Source organism: Hemiscyllium ocellatum, chromosome 5 (assembly GCF_020745735.1).
Source record: "Hemiscyllium ocellatum isolate sHemOce1 chromosome 5, sHemOce1.pat.X.cur, whole genome shotgun sequence".
NCBI lineage: Eukaryota > Metazoa > Chordata > Chondrichthyes > Orectolobiformes > Hemiscylliidae > Hemiscyllium > Hemiscyllium ocellatum.
This window is the reverse complement of record NC_083405.1, coordinates 41,361,570-41,382,371: the sequence shown is the minus strand read 5'-3', so window position 1 is coordinate 41,382,371 and position 20,802 is coordinate 41,361,570.

The window sequence follows — 20,802 nt, the reverse complement described above, 5'->3', positions numbered from 1 at the left end:
TGGTCTATAGTTCCCTGGCTTGTCCTTACCACCCTTCTTAAACAGTGGCACCACATTTGCTAACCTCCAGTTGTCTGGCACCTCACCTGTGAGTATTGATGATACAAATATCTCAGCAAGAGGCCCAGCAATCACTTCTCTCACTTCCCACAGAGTTCTCGAGTACACCTGATCAGGTCCTGGGGATTTATCCACCTTTAACCGTTTCAAGACATCCAGCACTTCCTCCTCTGTAATCTGGACATTTTGCAAGATGTCACCATTTATTTCCCTACAGTCTATATCTTCCATATCCTTTTCCACAGTAAATACTGATGCAAAATATTCATTTAGTATCTCCCCCATTTTCTGCGGCTCCAAACAAAGACCACCTTGCTGATCTTTGAGGGGCCCTATTCTCTCCCTAGTTACCCTTTCGTCCTTAATATATTTGTAAAACCGCTTTGGATTCTCCTTAATTCTATTTGCCAAAGCTATCTCATGTCCCCGTTTTGCCCTCCTGATTTCCCTCTTAAGTATACTCCTACTTTCTTTATACTCTTCTAAGGATTCACTTGATCTATCCTGTCTATACCTGACATATGCTTCCTTCTTTTTCTTAACCAAACCCTCAATTTCTTTAGTCATCCAGCATTCCCTACACCTACCAGCCTTCCCTTTCACCCTGACAGGAATATACTTTCTCAGGATTCTTGTTATCTCATTTCTGAAGGCTTCCCATTTTCCAGTCGTCCCTTTACCTGCGAACACCTGCCTCCAATCAGCTTTCGAAAGTTCTTGCCTAATACTGTCAAAATTGGCCTTTCTCCAATTTAGAACTTCAACTTTTAGATCTGGTCTATCACTTTCCATCACTATTTTAAAATGAATAGAATTATGCTCACTGGCCCCAAAGTGCTCCTCCACTGTCACCTCAGTTACCTGCCCTGCCTTATTTCCCAAGAGTAGGTCAAGTTTTGCACCTTCTCTAGTAGGTACATCCACATACTGAATCAGAAAATTGTCTTGTACACACTTAAGAAATTCCTCTCCATCTAAACCTTTAACATTATGGTAGTCCCAATTGATGTTTGGAAAGTTAAAATCCCCTACCATAACCTATTATTCTTACAGATAGCTGAGATCTCCTTACAAGTTTGTTTCTCAATTTCCCTCTGACTATTGGAGGGGTCTATAATACAATCCCAATAAGGTGATCATCCCTTTCTTATTTCTCAGTTTCACCCAAATAACTTCCCTGGATGTATTTCCAGGAATATCCTCCCTCAGCACAGCTGTAATGCTATCCCTTATCAAAAATGCCACTCCCCCTCCTCTTTTGCCTCCCTTTCTATCCTTTCTGTCGCATTTGTATCCTGGAACATTCAGCTGCCAGTCCTGCCCATCCTTGAGCCATGTTTCTGTAATTGCTATGATATCCCAGTCCCATGTTCCTAACCATGCCCTGAGTTCATCTGTCTTCCCTGTTCGGCCCCTTGCATTGAATAAATGCAGTTTAATTTATTAGTCCTACCTTGTCCCTGCCTGCCCTCACTGTTTGACTCACTCCTGTTCTCAGCTGTACCCGTCTCAGATCGATCTCTTTCCTCGCTATCTCCCTGGGTCCCACCCCCCACCTTAATAGTTTAAATCCTCCTGAGCAGTTCTAGCAAACTTCCCTGCCAGTGTATTAGTCCCCTTCCAATTTAGGTGCAATCCATCCTTCTTGTACAGGTCACTTCTACCCCAAAAGAGATTCCAATGATCCAAAAATGTGAATCCTTCTCCCATACACCAGCTCCTCAGCCATGCATTCATCTGCTTTATCCTCCTACTCCTGCTCTCACTAGCTCGTAGCACTGGGAGTAATCCAGATTTTACTACCCTTGAGGACCTCCTTTTTAAAATTCTACCTAACTCTCTGTAATCTCCCTTCAGAGTCTCAACCTTTTCCCTTCCAATGTCGTTTGTTCCAATGTGGAAAATGACCTCTTGCTGGCCCCTCTTCCCGTGAGAATATTCTGCACCCTCTCGGAGACATCCTTGATCCTGGCACCAGGGAAACAACACACCATCCTGCTTTTTCTCTGCTGGCCATAGAAACATCTGTCTGTACTCTGACTACAGAATCCCCTAACACAATTGATCTCTTGGAAGCTGACGTACCCCTCGTTGCATCAGAGCCAGTCTCAATACCAGAAACTTGGCTGTTAGTGCTACATTCCCCTGAGAATCCATCAACCCCTACATTTTCCAAAACAGCATACCTGTTTGAAATGGGTATATCCACAAAAGACTCCTGCTCTAGCTGCCTACCTCTCTCACCCTTCCTGGAGTTAACCCATCTATGTGACTGTATCTGAGACTTTTCCCCCCTTCCTATAACTGCCATCCATCACATACTGTAGCTGTTGCAAATTCCTCATCACTTCTATTTGTCTCTCTAACTGATCTACTCGATCTGATAAGATTTGCATTCAACAGCATTTATGGCAGATATAATCCGCAGTAACCCTTAAACTCTCTTTAAACTCCCACATCTGACAAGAAGTACATATCACTGCAAAGGCCATTTTTGCTCCTTCACAATATACAGACCCAGAATATAACACTGTCTTATTTCTCTAAAAACACTTCCGGTAATTTATTAAAACTTACACTGCCAAGTGCCTGACAAAAAGATGAGTAATGTTCTTCGTTCAGCTCCATGTGTCGTTTTTGTGGGGTGCATTCTTTCAGGTATATTAATTATTTTACTCCTAATAATGTTATGTGTACTTATTAAGAGTAGTGCATTGTTAACAATGGTTCTACCAAGCTAAAACAGGCTATGTGGAACCTCATGAAGTGATTGAAGTGGAAAGTTTATTGAGGTGTTCAATGATCTATCCACTCTCTGGACGAATCATAGAATGGATATGATCCGTCCAGAGAGCATTGCTGAACAAAGTGACGTTGGAGTGCAAGTTCATAGTTCCTTGAAAGTGGAGTCGCAGGTAGATATAGTGAAGGAGGCGTTTAGTGTGCTTTCCTTTATTGGTCAGAGTATTGAGTACAGGAGTTGGGAGGTCATGTTGCGGCTGTACAGGACATTGGTTTGGCCACTGTTGGAATATTGTGTGCAATTCTGTTCTCCTTCTTATCGGAAAGATGTTATGGAATCTGAAAGGGTTCAGAAAGGATTTACAAAGATTTTGCCAGGGTTGGAGGATTTGAGCTCTGGGGAGAGGCTGATCAGGCTGGGGCTGTTTTCCCTGGAGCGTCGGAGGCTGAGGGGTGACATTATAGAGGTTTACAAAATTATGAGGGGCATGGATTGGGTAAATAGACAAAGTCTTTTCCCTGGGGCTGGGGAGTCCAGAACTAGAAGGCATAGGTTTAGGGTGAGAGGGGAAAGATATAAAAGGGGCAACTTTTTCATGCAGGGGGTGGTACATGTATGGAATGAGCTGCCAGAGGAAGTAGTGGAGGCTGGTACAATTGCAATATTTGAGAGGCATTTGGATGTGTATATGAATAGGAAGGGTTTGGAGGGATATGGGCCAGGTGCTGGCAGGTGGGACTAGATTGGGTTGGGATATCTGTTCGGCATGGACAGATTGGACCTAAGGGTCTGTTTCCATGCTGTACATCTCTATGTCTCTGTCTATGGTGGCTCAATGTCCCACTGAACCATCCTTTCCTTTTTCTTTTCAGATGTATATCCAATTCCATTTCAAAACACTCCTTGTTTTTGTCTCCACCACACTCTTAAATAACCATTCACAATATAAGCAGCTTTTGTACATGTTGCTATTGGCTTTTATTGTTAACCATTCTAAATGCCAGCGACCTCTGATTTTTTTTATCGTTCTGCTCATGGGCAGAGTTTCTTTTCATCTGTATTATCTCGATCCCTTTTTATTCTGAACTCTTATCTCAAATATTCTCTCAACCTTATCTAACGAAAATATTCCAATCTTCTTGAGTCTAGTAATATACTTGGATTCTGTAATCCTTATCATCACTCTAATAAATCATTTCTGCATGCTCTAAAAGCATCATATCTGCCCAAAAATGTCTTGCCTAGAATTGGACAGCTGCGGTCTAACCTTGCTGAGGTGCAGGGGGAGAGGTCTTGGATCCAAAGCAGAGAGGATGTTAGTCAAGATTCATCTTAGCAGTCAGCAAGGACTTGAACAGCCTTCCTCTATCTCTAATGAAGCCATGGATTGCATCATATAGTGTCAGAAGCAAAAGGAAGATTTTGCCATTTTGTACTTGTAAGTGGTCCTCAGATTTGTTTGAAGAAGGCAAAAGTTGTTGGAGATCATTGGACGTGAGTTCACTGATATCAGGGCTGCTGGTTGGTCACAGAAGTGTTTTGTCTTAGTGATATTAAGTATTGTATAAGGGGTTAGGTCTGACTAGTATGCAAATTAATCACAGGAAGTGATGCATGTCACGTGATCTTGCAAACCTTTATGGTGAAGTGAAGCTACTGTAAAATGTTTCCGATGTGAAAGGTAATGTTTTCCTTGCCTCAGCAGACTCTATGAAACTGCTTGAGCAACTTAGTGAGACCTTAAGGTAATGTTGAATGAGAAGAATAACACACATTATCTGGTGACATGAGACCATAGGTGCAATCTAATGTAAGTGAACCTTGCATTAATTAGGGCATATCGGGTTTCAGTTCAAAATTTATCACCTTCTGCATGTGAAACAGCAAAGGAAGATCTGAGCTCTTCACATTTGTACTTCCTGCCCCACTATTGCACAACATTGTGCAAAACACAGTAAAGATTAGATTAAATTAGATTCCCTACTGTGTGGAAACTGGCCCTTTGGCCCAACCAGTCCACACCGACCCTCTGACTAATGTCCCAAACACTATGGGCAATTTAGCATGGCCAATTCACCTGACCTGCACATTTTTGGACTGTGGGAGGAAACCGGAGTACTCAGAGGAAACCCACGCAGATACGGGGAGATTGTGCAAACTCCACACAGACAGTCGCCCGAGGATGGAATCAAACCTGGGATCCTGGTGCTGTGAGGCAGCAGTGCTAACCACTGAGCCACAGTGCTGCCCCATTTCTGGGGATGCTGGCATGGTCAGTTCAATCATGCACCTTGCTAGTGATACATGCATCAGTGCAATAATGTTGGGCTTTGACGCTGGAATTTCTGACAGGTACTTCAAGTAAAGATTACAGTACCTATTCCTTGTTGCCTAGCAACCATTCCTTGAATCTTCTTTCACACTGAACAGAGAAGTGATGAAAACAACCTGACAACTGTCCAGGAATCTTGTATACATGTGCACAAACAGTTTGTATTTGTTGCACATTGAAATATGTCTGATTTTTCTGATGTGTCCAAGCACAGAATGGTTAAGCCCAGAAAGAAGCCCTTAAGGCCATCAAGTTCATGTGAGCTGTCTGCAAGTGCAATCTCGATAGTCCCATTCCCCTGGCATTTTTACAAAGGCAGGATAGAATCTGCCTCTCCACCAGTGTAGCCCCTAAGTTTTGTTGTTGAAGCATGGACAGAATATGGGTCATGGAGGAAATGGTCTTTATGGAATGCAGATGGGATGAGGAGGGAAATATATTTCTGGTGGTGGGGTCTGTTTGTAGGTGGCAGAAATGGGGGAGGATGAGTTTTGGGCAGAGTTGAAGTTATACCATGGAAAATGTTGGAGGTTGTGTGGGATTCTCAGCTGCTGAGGCCCCACAGTTTACAGGCACCATTGCCCTCTGCTATTCTCTCAGGCAGTGCATTTTTGATCATACATGTTCACTGCATTCTGCCAGCCAGTCTATATCGTCCCATATCTGACTATGTTTAATTTTGCAACCATAAAACTTTTTAATCCAATATGTAGTTTGCCTTTGGCTTCATGTCTCAAGTAGGATTCTGGGTAATCGAAGATGGAGGACGGGAAAAAGTATCTGGCTGTAACAGCTGCTCCTTTTTTGAGGTATTTTAGATGCTGGAGGTGATTTCCACAAATTCCAGGGCCATAAATTAATATTTTATATGCCCTTGCATTGTTTTGGAACTTTGGGAAAAAAATGTCAAAACAACAGCAGCTTTAAAAGGGAGAAGAACAGACAAAGGAAGCATATGGTGAGGTCAGTGCAGGAGAGAGAGAGAAAGAAACTGACACCACAATATACCTGCACAGTTACTGCCTTTGCTGTTTGAATTCATGTATCGCTGGATATCGGAATGCATCTGGGAAAATTAACAAACAGTGAAATTCACAACTGATCTTGCGGGAACTGATTGGGTGAAGTTCACAGCACAGAATCAGATGAGTGAAGTTTTAAGTGTGGCCTACAGAAAGTCTGCAGTAGTGAGTAGAGTGTATTCTTTCTTGACTATGTTTTTTGAGTTATGTCTCTTGATTAAACTTAAAATATAAGCCATAACTATTAATTTAACCTGGGGCAGGGTTTTGTAGACAAATAAGACAGTGTTATTTTCTGGACTGTGGATTGTGAAGGAGCAAAAATAGCCTTTAGTAGAGTGATAAGTGCTTCTTGTCAGTTGCGGGAGTTCAAAGAGAGTTTAAGGGGTACTGCAGATTATATCTGCAATAAATGCTGTTGGTTGCAAATCTTATCTGATTGAATGAATCAGTTGGAGGGACAGCGAGAAGAATGAGGAATTTGCAACAGCAACAGTATGTGATGGATGGCAGTTATAGGAAGGGGTGTGGGGGGGGGGGGGGCGGTGGAAGTCTCAGATACAATCACATAGATGGGTTTGACTCCAGGAAAGGTAAGAGAGGTAAGCAGCGAGTGCAGTAGTCTTCTGTGACTATCCCCATTTCAAACAGGTAAGCTGTTTTGGAAAATGTAGGAGGTGATGGATTCTCAGGGGAACGTAGCACAAACAGCCAAGTTTCTGGTATTGAGACTGGCTTGCAATGAGGGGTACGTCGGGTTCCAAGAGATCAATTGCATTAGGGGATTCTCTAGTGCGAGCTACAGACAGACTTTTCTGTGGCCAGCTGTGAAAAATCAGAATGGTGTGTTGCTTTCCTGGTGCCAGGATCAAGAATGTCTCTGAGAGGGTGCAGAATGTTCTCACGGGGGGAGAGGGGCCAGCAAGAGGTCATTGTCCACATTGGAACCAGCAAAATAGGAAGGGAAAAGGTTGAGATTCTGAAAGGAGATTACAGAGTTAGGCAGGAATTTAAAAAGGAGGTCCTCAAGAGTAGTAATATCTGGATTACTCCCAGTGCTACGAGCTACTGAGGGCAGGAGTAGGAGGATAGAGCAGATGAATGCATGGCTGAGGAGCTGGTGTATGGGAGAAGGATTCACATTTTTGAATCATTGGAAGCTCTTTTGGGGTAGAAGTGACCTGTTGGAAGTGGCAAGAAGGGCAGACTGTACCAAAATTGGAAGCGGACTAATATACTGGCAGGAAGATTTACCAGAGCTGCTCAGGAGGATTTAAACTAGTAAGGTGGGGGAGGTGGTGGGGGTGGGGGTTTGGGGGTTGGGGTGGTGGGACCCAGGGAGATAGGGAGAAAAGAGATTGAGACTGGTACAATTGAGAACAGAAGTGAGTCAAACAGTCAGGGCAGGCAGGGACAAGGTAGGACTAATAAATTAAACTGCATTTATTTCAATGCAAGGGGCCTAACAGGGAAGGCAGATGAACTCAGGGCATGGTTAGGAACATGGGACTGGGATATCATAACAATTACAGAAACATGGCTCAGGGATGGACAGGACTGGCAACTTAATCTTCCAAGATACAAATGCGACAGGAAGGATAGAAAGGGAGGCAAGAGAGGAGGGGGAGTGGGGTTTTTGATAAGGGATAGAATTACAGCTGTGCTGAGGGAGGATATTCCTGGGAATACATCAAGGGCAGTTATTTGGGTGGAACTGAGAAATTAGAAAGGGATGATCACCTTATTGGGATTATATTATAGACCCCTAATAGTCAGAGGGAAATTGAGAAACAAACTTGCAAGGAGATCTCAGCAATCTGTAAGAATAATAGGGTGATTATGGTAGGAGATTTTAACTTTTCAAACATAGACTGGGACTGCCATAGTGTTAAGAGTCTAGATGGAGAGGAATTTGTTAAGTGTGTACAAGAAACCTTTCTGATTCAATATGTCAATGTACCTATGAGAGAAGGTGCAAAACTTGACCTACTCTTGGGAAATAAGGCAGGGCAGGTGACTGAGGTGTCAATGCGGGAGCACTTTGGGGCCAGCGACCATATTCTGTTAGATTTAAAATAGTGATGGAAAAGGATAGACCAGATCTAAAAGTTGAAATTCTAAATTGGAGAAAGGACAATTTTGACGATATTAGGCAAGAACTTTCAAAAGCTGATTGGGGGCAGATATTCGCAGGTAAAGGGACAGCTGGACAATTGGAAGTCTTCAGAAATGAGATCATGAGAATCCAGAGACAGTATATTCCTGTTAGGGTGAAAGGGTAGGTATAGGGAATGCTGGATAACTAAAGAAATTGAGGGTTTGGTTCAGAAAAAGAAAGAAGCATATGTCAGGTATAGACAGGATAGATGGAGTGAATCCTCAGAAGAGTATAAAGGAAGTAGGAGTATACTTAAGAGGGAAATCAGGAGGGCAAAAAGGGGACATGAGATAGCTTTGGCAAATAGAATTAAGGAGAATCCAAAAGGTTTTACAAATACATTAAGGACAAAAGGGTAATTAGGGAAGGAATAGGCCCCTCAAAGATCAGCAAGGCAGCCTTTGTGTGGAGCCATAGAAAATGGGGGAGATTCTAAACAAGAATTTTGTATCAGTATTTATTGTGGAAAAGGATATGGAAGATATAGAATGTCGGGAAATAGATGGTCTCATCTTGAAAAATGCCCATATTACAGGGGAAGAAGTGCTGGATGTCTTGAAATGCATGAAGGTGGATAAATCCCCAGGACCTGATCAGGTGTACTTGAGAACTCTGTGGGAAGCTAGAGAAGTGATTGCTGGGCCTCTTGCTGAGATATTTGTATCATCGATAGTCACAGGTGAGGTGCCGAAAGACTGGTGGTTAGCAAACGTGGTGCCACTGTTTAAGAAGGATGGTAAGGACAAGCCAGGGAACTATAGACCAGTGAACCTGATATCGGTGGTGGGCAAGTTATTGGAGGGAATCCTGAGGGACAGGATGTACATGTATTTGGAAAGGCGAGGACTGATGAGGGACAGTCAACATGGCTTTGTGCGTGGGAAAACAAATCTCACAAACTTGATTGAGTTTTTGAAGGAGTAACAAAAAGGATTGATGAGGGCAGAGTGGTAGATGTGATGTATATGTAAGGCGTTTGAACAGGTTGCCCATGGGAGACTGATTAGCAAGATTAGATCTCACGGAATACAGGGGGAACTAGCCATTTGAATACAGAACTGGCTCAACGATAGAAGACAGAGGGTGGTGGAAGATTGTTTTTCAGATTGGCGGCCTATGACCAGTGGAGTGCCACAAGGATTAGTGCTGGGTCTTCTGCTTTTTATTATTTACATAAATTATTTGGATACGAGCATAAGAAGTACAATTAGTAACTTTTCAGGTGACACCAAAATGGATGGTGTTGTGGACAGCAAGGAGTGTTACCTCAGATTACAACAGGATCTGGACCAGATGGGCCAATGGGCTGAGATGTGGCAGATAGAGTTTAATTCAGATAAATGTGAGGTGCTGCGTTTTGAGAAAGTAAATCCTAGCAGGACTTATACACTTAATGGAAAGGTCCTAGGGAGTGTTGCTGAGCAAAGAGACCTTGGAGTGCAGCTTCATAGCCCCTTGAAAGTGGAGTCGCAAGTCGATAGGATAGTGAAGACGGAATTTGGTATGCTTTCTTTTATTGGTCAGAATATTGAGCACAGGAGTTGCGGCTGTACAGGACTTTGGTTAGGCCACTGTTGGAATATTGCATGCAATTCTGGTCTCATTCCTATCAGAAAGATGTTGTGAAACTTGAAAGGATTCAGAAAAGATTTACATGGATAGAACATAGAACATAGAACATAGAAGGATACAGCGCAGTACAGGCCCTTCGGCCCTCGATGTTGCGCCGACCGAATCCTACCTAACCTATACTAGCCCAATAACTTCCAAATGCCTATCCAATGCCCGCTTAAATGACCATAAAGAAGGAGAGTTCACCACTGATACGGGCAGGGCATTCCATGAACTCACAACCCGCTGTGTGAAGAATCTACCCCTAACATCTGTCCTATACCTACCACCCCTTAATTTAAAGCTATGTCCCCTAGTAACACCTGACTCCATTAGCGGTAAAAGGTTCTTAGTATCTACCCTATCTAAACCCCTAATCATCTTATACACTTCTATCAGATCTCCCCTAAACCTTCTCTTCTCCAATGAGAACAGCCCCAAGTGCCTCAGCCTTTCCTCATAAGATTTTCCTACCATTCCAGGCAACATCCTGGTAAACCTCCTCTGCACTCGTTCTAAAGCTTCCACATCCTTCCTATAGTATGGCGACCAAAACTGCACACAATACTCCAGATGAGGCCGCACCAGAGTCTTATACAACTGCAACATGACCTCAGGACTCCGGAACTCAATTCCTCTGCCAATAAAGCCCAGTACACCATATGCCTTCCTCACAGCACTATTTACCTGGGTGGCAACTTTCAGAGATCTGTGTACATGGACACCAAGATCCCTCTGCTCATCCACACTACCAAGTAGCCTACCATTAGCCCAGTAATCCATCATCTTGTTATTCCTACCAAAGTGAACGACTTCGCACTTAGCTACATTGAATTCCATTTGCCACATTTCCGCCCAGCTCTGCAACTTATCTATATCCCGCTGTAACCTACCACTTCCTTCCTCACTATCCACAACTCCACCGACTTTTGTGTCATCCGCAAACTTGCTTACCCAGCTTTCAAGTCCTTCCTGTAGATCATTTATAAAGATAACAAAAAGCAATGGTCCCAAAACAGATCCTTGTGGTACACCGCTAGTAACTGCGCTCCAAGATGAACATAATCCATCAACTACTACCCTCTGTCTCCTTCCAGCCAGCCAATTCCTAATCCAAACCTCTAATGTATCCTCAATGCCATACCTCCGAAGTTTTAGCATTAGCCTACCATGGGGAACCTTATCGAACGCCTTACTAAAATCCATATACACAACATCTACTGCTTTACCCTCATCCACTTCCTTGGTCACCTTCTCAAAGAACTCAATAAGGTTTGTGAGGCACGACCTGCCCTTCACAAAACCATGCTGGCTATCCCTGATCACGTTATTCCTACCCAGATGTTCATAAATCTTATCCCTTACCATTCTCTCTAAGACTTTGCCCACCACTGAAGTCAGACTCACTGGCCTATAGTTGCTAGGGCTATCCCTACTCCCTTTCTTGAACAATGGGACCACATTCGCTATCCTCCAGTCCTCTGGTACTATTCCCGTTGACAACGACGACATAAAAATCCAGGCCAATGGCTCTGCTATCTCCTCCCTAGCTTCCCATAGGATCCTGGGGTAAATGCCATCAGGCCCAGGAGACTTATCTATATTCATCCTTTCCAATATTCCCAAAACCTCTTCCCTGCATATTTCCAGGGCATCCATTCTAATTATTTGTGATTCCATATTCACATCAGCAACAGTGTCCTGTTCCTGAGTGAATACTGATGAAAAGTACTGATTTAATGTCTCTCCAATCTCCTCCGCCTCCACACACAACTTCCCACTACTATCCTTGACTGGACCGATACCTACCCTAGTCATCCTTTTATTCTTGACATACCTATAGAAAGCCTTTGGGTTTTCCCTAATCCTACCAGCTAAAGACTTTTCATGTCCCCTTCTCGCTTTTCTTAGCTCCCTCTTTAGCTCCTTCCTGGCTACCTTATAACTCTCAATCGCCCCTACTGAACCTTCACGCCTCATCTTTACATATGCCGCAGATGTTGGCAGAGTTGGAGGATTTGAGCGATAGGGAGAGGCTGAACAGGCTGGGACTATTTTCCCTGGAGCGTCGGAGGTTGAGGGATGACCTTATAGAGGTTTACAAAATTATGAGGGGCTTGGATAGGATAAATAGACAAAGTCCTTTCCCTGGAGTTGGAGAGTCCAGAACTAGAGGACATAGGTTTCGGGTGAGAGGGGAAAGATGTAAAAGTGACCTAAGGGGTAACCTTTTCATACAGAGGGTGGTACATGTATGGAATGAGCTGCCAGAGGAAGTGGTGGAGGCTGGTACAATTGCAACATCCAAAAGGCATTTGGATGTGTATATTATTAGGAAGGGTTTGGAGGGATATGGGTCGCATGCTGGCAGGTGGGACTATGTTGGGTTGGGATATCTGGTCGGCATGGACAAGTTGGACCGAAGTGTCTGTTTCCATGCTTTTCGTCTCTATGACTCTATGCCTAATGGAAGTTAATATTTTACAGATGCTTAGCTTCATTTTTGATGGTTTATACTGTTTGAATATCGGTGTACAAAGTTAATTTTCATAATAGACATTTTGTATCAAAAAACCATTGCTGGACTTTTCCATTTTTCAAATTGCCATATTCGTAGTGGAATTCTATAATTATAAATGAACTGAAGGTGTGACAAGCTGCTGTTCACAAGATCCATTGAGGGTTTGTCTTTTTTCCGGAACTCCTGGGGATTAATCCAGGGATAAAGTAACGCAGTAATTTGGTCATTGCTTTGAGCAGGATAGCTGACTAGGCAACTCCCCCGAGCTTATACATCAGGCAGATAATCAATTTATTTGGCCAGATTACACATACACCGTCTATGGATTTGAACTCGGAGTTTGTGGCCTCACAAATGGGAATTCTAACACTGCGCCACAAATCTCCTACCACTGGTGCTGACCTTGAAGCACACTGATGCTTTGTCAGCACTGTCCAAAATTGCCTCTACAGATCTGGCATGTAATATTTTGTTTCTTAGGTAACTTTACAACAATTGAAAACACGTTGCACTTTAAAAAGATCATTTCTCATCCTTCTGAGCTATTTCTATCACGCTGAAGTGTTTTGAGTATTCGAGGGATACGATCCACATCTACGTATCAACACCCAACCCACGAGAATCTTGTAAATAAATGTTAGCTATAGTCCACAAAACACACTGGGTATTATAGATTTGCTTTGTTATTTCTGATGGTTAGTTGTATACATAGATGCTGCAATTTTCTGCTTATTTTGTATTGACAACACATCACATTCGTCCTGAATGTGTTCATAACTAGCTTTGTTTTTCCAGTTAATTTATGCACATATTCTTGTCATATTGAAATAAGCGCATTTTTAAAAAAATTGGTTGTTTACGTTGACCCATCCATAACTGAAACAATTGTCACACTTGATACCAGGAGCCACCCCCTCAGCGTATGGTTTGTTCCGGAGAGACGCTTGTGTGAGGAAGACATCGGCTTGAAGTGGACTTGTTCACTCCGGGAGAGGGGAAGAGGCGAGTGATGGAAAGGTTACATTTTCACTCCCATTCCCAAGGAAACCAGTTCGCTGGAGAGTCCAACTCGCGGGTGGACGAGCGTTTGTGCAATGCTGTGAGTTGGAAACGCAGTGAATTTTATTTAAAAAAAGGCTCAATTTGACTTCAAAATAAAAACATTTGTTGCAAGTAGACCGTCCAAAAATCCAAGTGGAGCAAATGGCTGAAGAAGATGAAGAAAAGCACCTTAAAAGTTTCGGAGAAGACCGGAGAGTGCGGTATATAGCGGATTGGGTCATCATGTCACTCAGACTCCGAGCTGACCCATGGGTCAAATTCATTGCGAGCCAAGAGAACCAAAAACTCTTGTCGGAGTTTCTCGAAAGAGAGTATTTTCTGGCGTGGTTTCTCAGCGACACCGGACTCCTGGTAGCCTCCCGGGAGGTAAGGACAGTCTGGGTTTGCACTCTCCGTTTCATCCGGATCAATTAATGAAGATTAAATGTCGAAACGGGTTGCGTTTTTGTCACCACCGTCCCCTGATTGCGTAGAAACACATTATTTTTTTAATAAAAAAGAAAGGAACCTTTTCGGAACCAGGTATTTATTTTCTGTGGCCCAACAGCAAAATAATATCGTTAGTTATTCTAAAATTCCATGAGGAATTCCAAGTTTTTCATGTCAAAAAATAACAAGTGCCTGTAGCCTTAAAAAAAAGGGTTTTGGGATGTATGTTGAGATTAGAGTGGAGCTGGAAAAGCACAGCAGGTCAGACAGCATCCGAGGAGCAGGAAAATCGACATTTCGGGCAAAAGCCCTTCATCAGGAATGTTCCTCGGATGCTGCCTGACCTGCTGTGCTTTTCCAGTGCTACTCTAATCTCGACTCTAGTCTCCACCATCTGCAGAACCCTCTTTCGCCAGTGGAATGTATGTTGGCAAGTATTTGTTTTTGACAAATACAACGTGCCGAGTTATTTATTTTAAAAGACGAACTAACATGAAATGTTTCTGACTTTATTCAAATGGTACTTGATGAAAATCGGTCCTGTGTGGGAAAAAAAATTTCTTTTAAACTTTTAATTTAGAATTCGGATATTGCTGACCTGTTTGTGTATTTGCCTACAGCACAAAAACGAGTCATTCGGCCTTTCAGATGCTTATACCCACACACCAGCCTCCTTATTCAGCCTCCCCATTACCATTATTCCTTTTTCTCTCATTCAGTTTTTTAAAAATTGTGCTATGTTCTCTCTCATGCCATTATCTAGCTTCACCTTCAATGGCACCAACTCGATTCACCTTCACCGTTCTGTGCCCATAAGAAATTCAAATTGGAGTAGGCTGCCAAATTCAGTAGGATCATGGCTGATCTGACTGTCTTCATGCTCACTTTTCTGCTCTTTCCCTGTAACCCTTGATTTCCCTATGGACAAGAATCTATCTCCGCCTTAAGTATACACAAGGATTCTCCTTCCTACAGCTTTCTGTGGCGTGGAGTTTGAAAGACTTGCAACACTTAGAGAAATTCCTTGTCATCTCAGTCTTAAATTGGCAGCCCCCTGTATTCTGAGATGATGCCCTCCTGTCCTAGATTCTGTCATGAGTGGAAATATTTACCCTGTCAAGCCCCTTAAGAATCTGATTATGTTTCAATGAGATCCTTTCTCATTCCTCTAAATTTGCATGAGTACAGCTACAACCTGTTCAACCTTTGCTCATAAGACAGTTCCCCCATATCAGGGTGGGAAGGAATGAATCGGTAATATTGCTGGACTGTTATTCCAGGGAATAATCTGGGGATGCAGGCTCAAATCCCACTTTGGGAGATGGTGGATTTTGAATTCAACGAAAATCTGGAATTAAGAGTCAAATGATGACCGTGAATCCATTGGCGATTGTTGGGGGAAAACCTATGTGGTCACTAGTGCCCTTTAAGGAAGGAAACTGCCTTCCTTACTACATGTGCCTCCAGACCCACAACCAATGTGGTTAACTCTTAACTGCCTTCCAGATGACCAGGGATAGGCACTAATACCCACATCCCATGAATGAATAATGAAAAAAACATTCCAGTGAATCTCCTCAGAACTGCCTCCAGTGACATATCTTTCCTTAACTAAGGGGACTGAAACTTCTCAGTACTTCAGATGTGATCTCACCAGTGCCCTGTACAATTCCAGTAAGACTTTCCTACTTTTATACTCCAATCCTCTTTAATTAAGGGCCAATATTCCATTAAACCTTCCTAATTACCTGCTGCACCTGTGTGCTATCTTTTTGTGTTTTGTGCACAAATACCCCCCAGGTTCCTTTCTGTTGGAGTTTTATGCAGGTTTTCTCTATTTAAATAATACTCTGTTCTTTGGATCTCCCTTCCAAAGTGAACTTCCCATTTTCCCACATTATATGCCATCCAGTAAGACTTTCCCCCTGTTTTACTTCAACGCCACCCCCCCAACCGGGGAATCATGTTACATAATCTAACTACTGTTTGAAGCATTTTCTTATTCTTGAATTCCCAACTGAACATTTCAATGTCAACATCTCTCGCTGTACCTTTCAAACTTTTTCCTAACCTTACCACCCTAGGCTTATTTTCTAGAGAAAAGAGCTGCACCTGGTAATCTTGGCATTATAGCCTATGGGGTCTTTCATTCTAGTATATCTAGTTTACACTTTTTTCCAATACCTCTGTATTGCTTTCCTTATATAATATAGGGACTAGAATTATTCATTTGTTTTGCAAGCATAATCCAGTCAAGAATCTAGACATGTTTAATGTCTCTGCTTATCAGTTCTTTCCCTCTGGAAACGTAAATGGATTTATTAGTCTGTGCTGCTATTTCAGTGATGTCCGTATCTGTTAATTGGATAATAATTGTTTAATATATGCAGATACTAATGATTAACTAGTGATTGACTTGAATTTCTATATTTAGATAACAACAGATTAAAACTGTGATTGTTGGCTTAGTACGTAAATGTTTGTAATATGTCTGTCTAAATAAATATCAAATTGTGTGAAGATTGATTGCATTTCTGTGTTCAGTTTGTTTTCTGCATCATGATAGAGCATCTGCTGTAACCCCAAAAACGCTGTCAGCACACCTGTGCAAAACAGGCATGTACTGAGTATCATTGTATAAAGGACTAGTGCTGAGATCGCTCTTCTTCATTAATGAGAATAATACCTTTGCCAGTTCTGCCACATTGACATCATTCCATCATCCTGTTTGCTCATATTCATTACGCCTGTTTGGGTGTTGCTGTATCTTTTTTTTCACTGCTAGGATGTTTCACAAAGTGAGCACATGTGGAACTTTCTACATGCACAATGTGAGCCTTTTATACCCAAAATATTGACTCTGTTGCTCCTCAACTGCTACCTGACCTGCTGTACTTTTTCCAGCACTGTGCTTTATGAACTCTGACTCTCCAACTTTTGCAGTCCTCACTTTCTCCTAGTCTTTTGGGGCTGTCAGAAAACAAAGTTGCATTATAACATCTGTACCCCAAATCCCTCTATCCCTCTGCCCTATTCAGACACTTATTTTCTAAGAAGTATGCAGTCTTTTTATGCTTGGGTTAGAGTGGTGCTGGAAAAACACAGCAGGTCAGGCAGCATCCAGGAGTAGGAAAATCAACATTTCAGATAAAAGCTCTTCATCAGGAATAGAGGCAGAGTGCAGAAACAAATGAGAGGGGGATGGGGGTGTGGGGAGAAAGTAACATAGAATACAATAGGTGATGGGGGTGGGGATGGAGGTGATAAGTCAGAGAGGAGGGTAAAGTGGATAGGTGGAAAGGAAGATAAGCAGGTAGAACAGGTCATGGGGATGGTGCTGAGCTGGAAGGTTGGAGCTGGGGTGAGGTGGGGGAAGAGGAAATGAGGAAACTGGTGAAATCCACATTGGTGCCCTGGGGTTGAAGTGTTCCGAGGTGGAAGATGAGGTGTTCTTCCTCCAGGCATCGGGTGGTGAGGGAGCGGTGGTGGAGGAGGCCCAGGACCTGCATGTCCTCAGCAGAGTGGGAGGGGGAGTTGAAATATTGGGCCACAGGGTGGTGGGGTTGATTGGTGCGGGTGTCCCGGAGATGTTCCCTAAACCGCCCTGCTAGGATGTGAAAGGCTCCTTTAGGGCCTTGGATGGAGGTGAGGGAGGAGGTGTGGACGCAAGTTTTATAATTCCTGTGGTGGCAGGGGAAAGTGCCAGGATGGGAGGGTGGGTTGTAGGGGGGCGTGGACCGGACCAGGTAGTCACGGAGGGAACGGTCTTTGCGGAAGGCGGAAAGGGGTGGGGAGGGAAATATATCCCTGGTGGTGGGGTCTTTTTGGAGGTGGCGGAAATGTCGGCGGATGATTTGATTTATGTGAAGGTTGGTAGGGTGGAAGGTGAGCACCAGGGGTGTTCTGTCCTTGTTACGGCTGGAGAGATGGGGTTTGAGGGCGGAGGGGCGGAATGTGGACGAGATGCGTTGGAGGGCATCTTTAACCACGTGGGAAGGGAAATTGCGGTCACTGAAGAAGGAGGCCATCTGGTGTGTTCTGTGGTGGAACTGGTCCTCCTGGGAGCAGATACAATGGAGGCGGAGGAATTGGGAATACGAGATGGCATTTTTGCAGAGGTAGGGTGGGATGAGGTGTAATCCAGGTAGTTGTGGGGTTTGGTGGGTTTGTAAAAAATGTCAGTGTCAAATCAGTCGCCATTAATGGAGATGGAGAGGTCCAGGAAGGGGAGGAAGGTGTCAGAGATGGTCCAGGTGAATTTAAGGTCAGGGTGGAATGTGTTGGTGAAGTTGACTAATTGCTCAACCTCCTCGCAGGAGCACGAGGTACCACCGATGCAGTCATCAATGTAGCGGAGGAAAAGGTGGGGAGTGGTGCCAGTGTAACTATGGAAGATGGACTGTTCTAGGTAGCCAATAAAGAGATAGGCATAGCTGGGGCCCATACGGGTGCCCATGGCTACCCCTTTGGTCTGGAGGAAGTGGGAGGATTTGAAGGAGAAATTGTTAAGGGTGAGGACCAGTTCGGCCAAACGAATGAGTGTGTCGGTGGAACGGTACTGTTGGGGATGTCGGGAGAGGAAGAAGCGGAGGGCTTGGAGGCCCTGGTCTTTGTGGATGGAGGTGTAGAGTTTTTACCTAGTGTTTTTATGCTTCCTACCAAAAGGTTCTACTGTACCTCACCTACGTTTGACCGTATTGTGATACTTCTGCGAGTTTAGTCATATCTTTCTGCATTTCATGTTGTTGGATTTCCAAAAGGCCTAAGAAAACTCCTGAATAAGGTCAGAATATGAGGTCAGGTCACAAGGTACAGAATGGTTAAAAGCCAGATACAAACTGAAAAGCTCTACCGTATCTCACACCTTTGTTTGACCATTTTGTCATACTTTTTCAAGTTTAGTAATATCTTTTGGGACCAGCCTGTCACTGCAATAAGTGCACCACATTATTTGGTGTTAACCTCAAATCTTGAAACTAATTTCTGTTCCCAAATTTAGATTGTTTATGTAAATGGTGAAAAAGAATGATCTCAGCATTGATCCTTTGTAGAATAATAACAATCACCGTTAGTCCCTACTCTCTGCTTTTCGGTTAGTATCTTACTTGTCAACCATTCTGTGCCTTGTGACCTGACCTCACATATTCTGACCTTATTCAGGAGTCTATATTGGTTTTCTAAGGTCTTTTGGAAATTCAATTATATTAAGTATATCTATTACTTAGCCTTGATCTATTTTTTGTGTTAGTTTTGCAAAAAAAAACACAAAAACCAAAAATAAATCGCGGATGCTAGAAATCCCAAACGAAAGCAGAAATTGCTGGAAAAGCTCAGCATGAATGGCAGCGTCTGTGGAGAGAAGTCAGAGTTAATGTTTTGGGTCCAGTGACCCTTCCTCAGAACCGATGGTAGTTAGGATAAAGTTATTACTTACGCAGAAAATAGAATGGGAGTAAGGGGTAAGGAGTAAATGATAGGTGAAGATCGACCCCAAAGAGAGATAAGAACTGACAGATAAAGAAGTGGAGAATGAATAGCTACTAATGGGGGCAATTCGTGGCTGACAATGGGTTGTGTGAACCCTTGTAATAACAAGACTTGGGGTTTGGGGTAAGGCAGGTGTCTCCCAGCCTAACATTGTTGAACTCAGTGTTGAGTCCAGAAGGCTGTAGAGTTCCGAAGCAAGAACTGAGGTGCTGTTGTTTCCTGATGAAGGGCTTATGCTCGAAACGTCGAATTCTCTATTCCTGAGATGCTGCCTGGCCTACTGTGCTTTGACTAGCAACACATTTGCTGCTGTTCTGAACCGCCTTGTTATCTCATGTTCAGTTGTTACATACCGTCCATTGTTAGCCACTAACAGTCCCCATTAGCAGCTATTTATTCTCCTGTGCTGATTGTTATTCACTCCTTTGTCTGTTTAACTGTTCTTCTCTCTGGGCTCTATCTCCACCTATCATTTACTCCTTATTCCCTTCCCCCGCCCGATCTTTCATCAATTCTGAGGAAGGATCCCTGGACCCAAAATGTTAACTCTTATTTCTCTCCACAGATGCTGCCAAACCTGCTGAGCTTTTCCAGTCATTTCTGTTTTTTGTTCCCGCCTCAGGCAACTGTCTGTGTGGAGTTTGCGCATTCTCCCCGTGTCTGTGTGGGTTTCCTCCGGGTGTTCCAGTTTCCTCCCACAGTCCAAAAATGTGCAGGTCAGGTGAATTGGACATGCTAAATTGCCCCTAGTGTTAGGTGCAGGGGTAAATGTAGGGGAATGGGTCTGGGTGAGTTGCTCTTTGGAGGGTCGGTGTGGACTTGTTGGGCCAAAGGACTTGTTTCCACACTGTAAATCATCTAATCTAATCTAAAACTAAAATAGTGCATATCCTAGAAATTTGAAATTAGAACAGAATTTGCTGGAGAAATTCAACCGTTTTAGCAGCATTTGTGGAGAGAGAAACCGAGTTAATGTTTCAAATCCAACATGACCTCTTCAGAATAACTCCTGTATTCAGCAATGTCAGTCAAATCCTCTTCAGAAATCCTCTTTATTGCATTTTTCAGTTTTTGGATGTTTTTCTATTATGTGTTGGAGTAATGAATCTTTCCTACTGCTGACATTAAGTTAATTGGTTTACAGTGCCCTGAATTGTTCGATCTCTTTTTTGAATTTAGGGATCACATTAACATTGTTAGTACTCTGACAGCATTCACTTTTACACTGGCATTATCTTTTATATGTAATTATGTCTCTGCTGTCTTTAACTGGTTCAAAGGTAGAAGACAGAGGGTGATGGTGGAGGGTTGTTTTTCAGACTGGAGGCCTGTGACCAGTGGAGTGCCACAAGGATCGGTGCTGGGCCTCTACTTTTT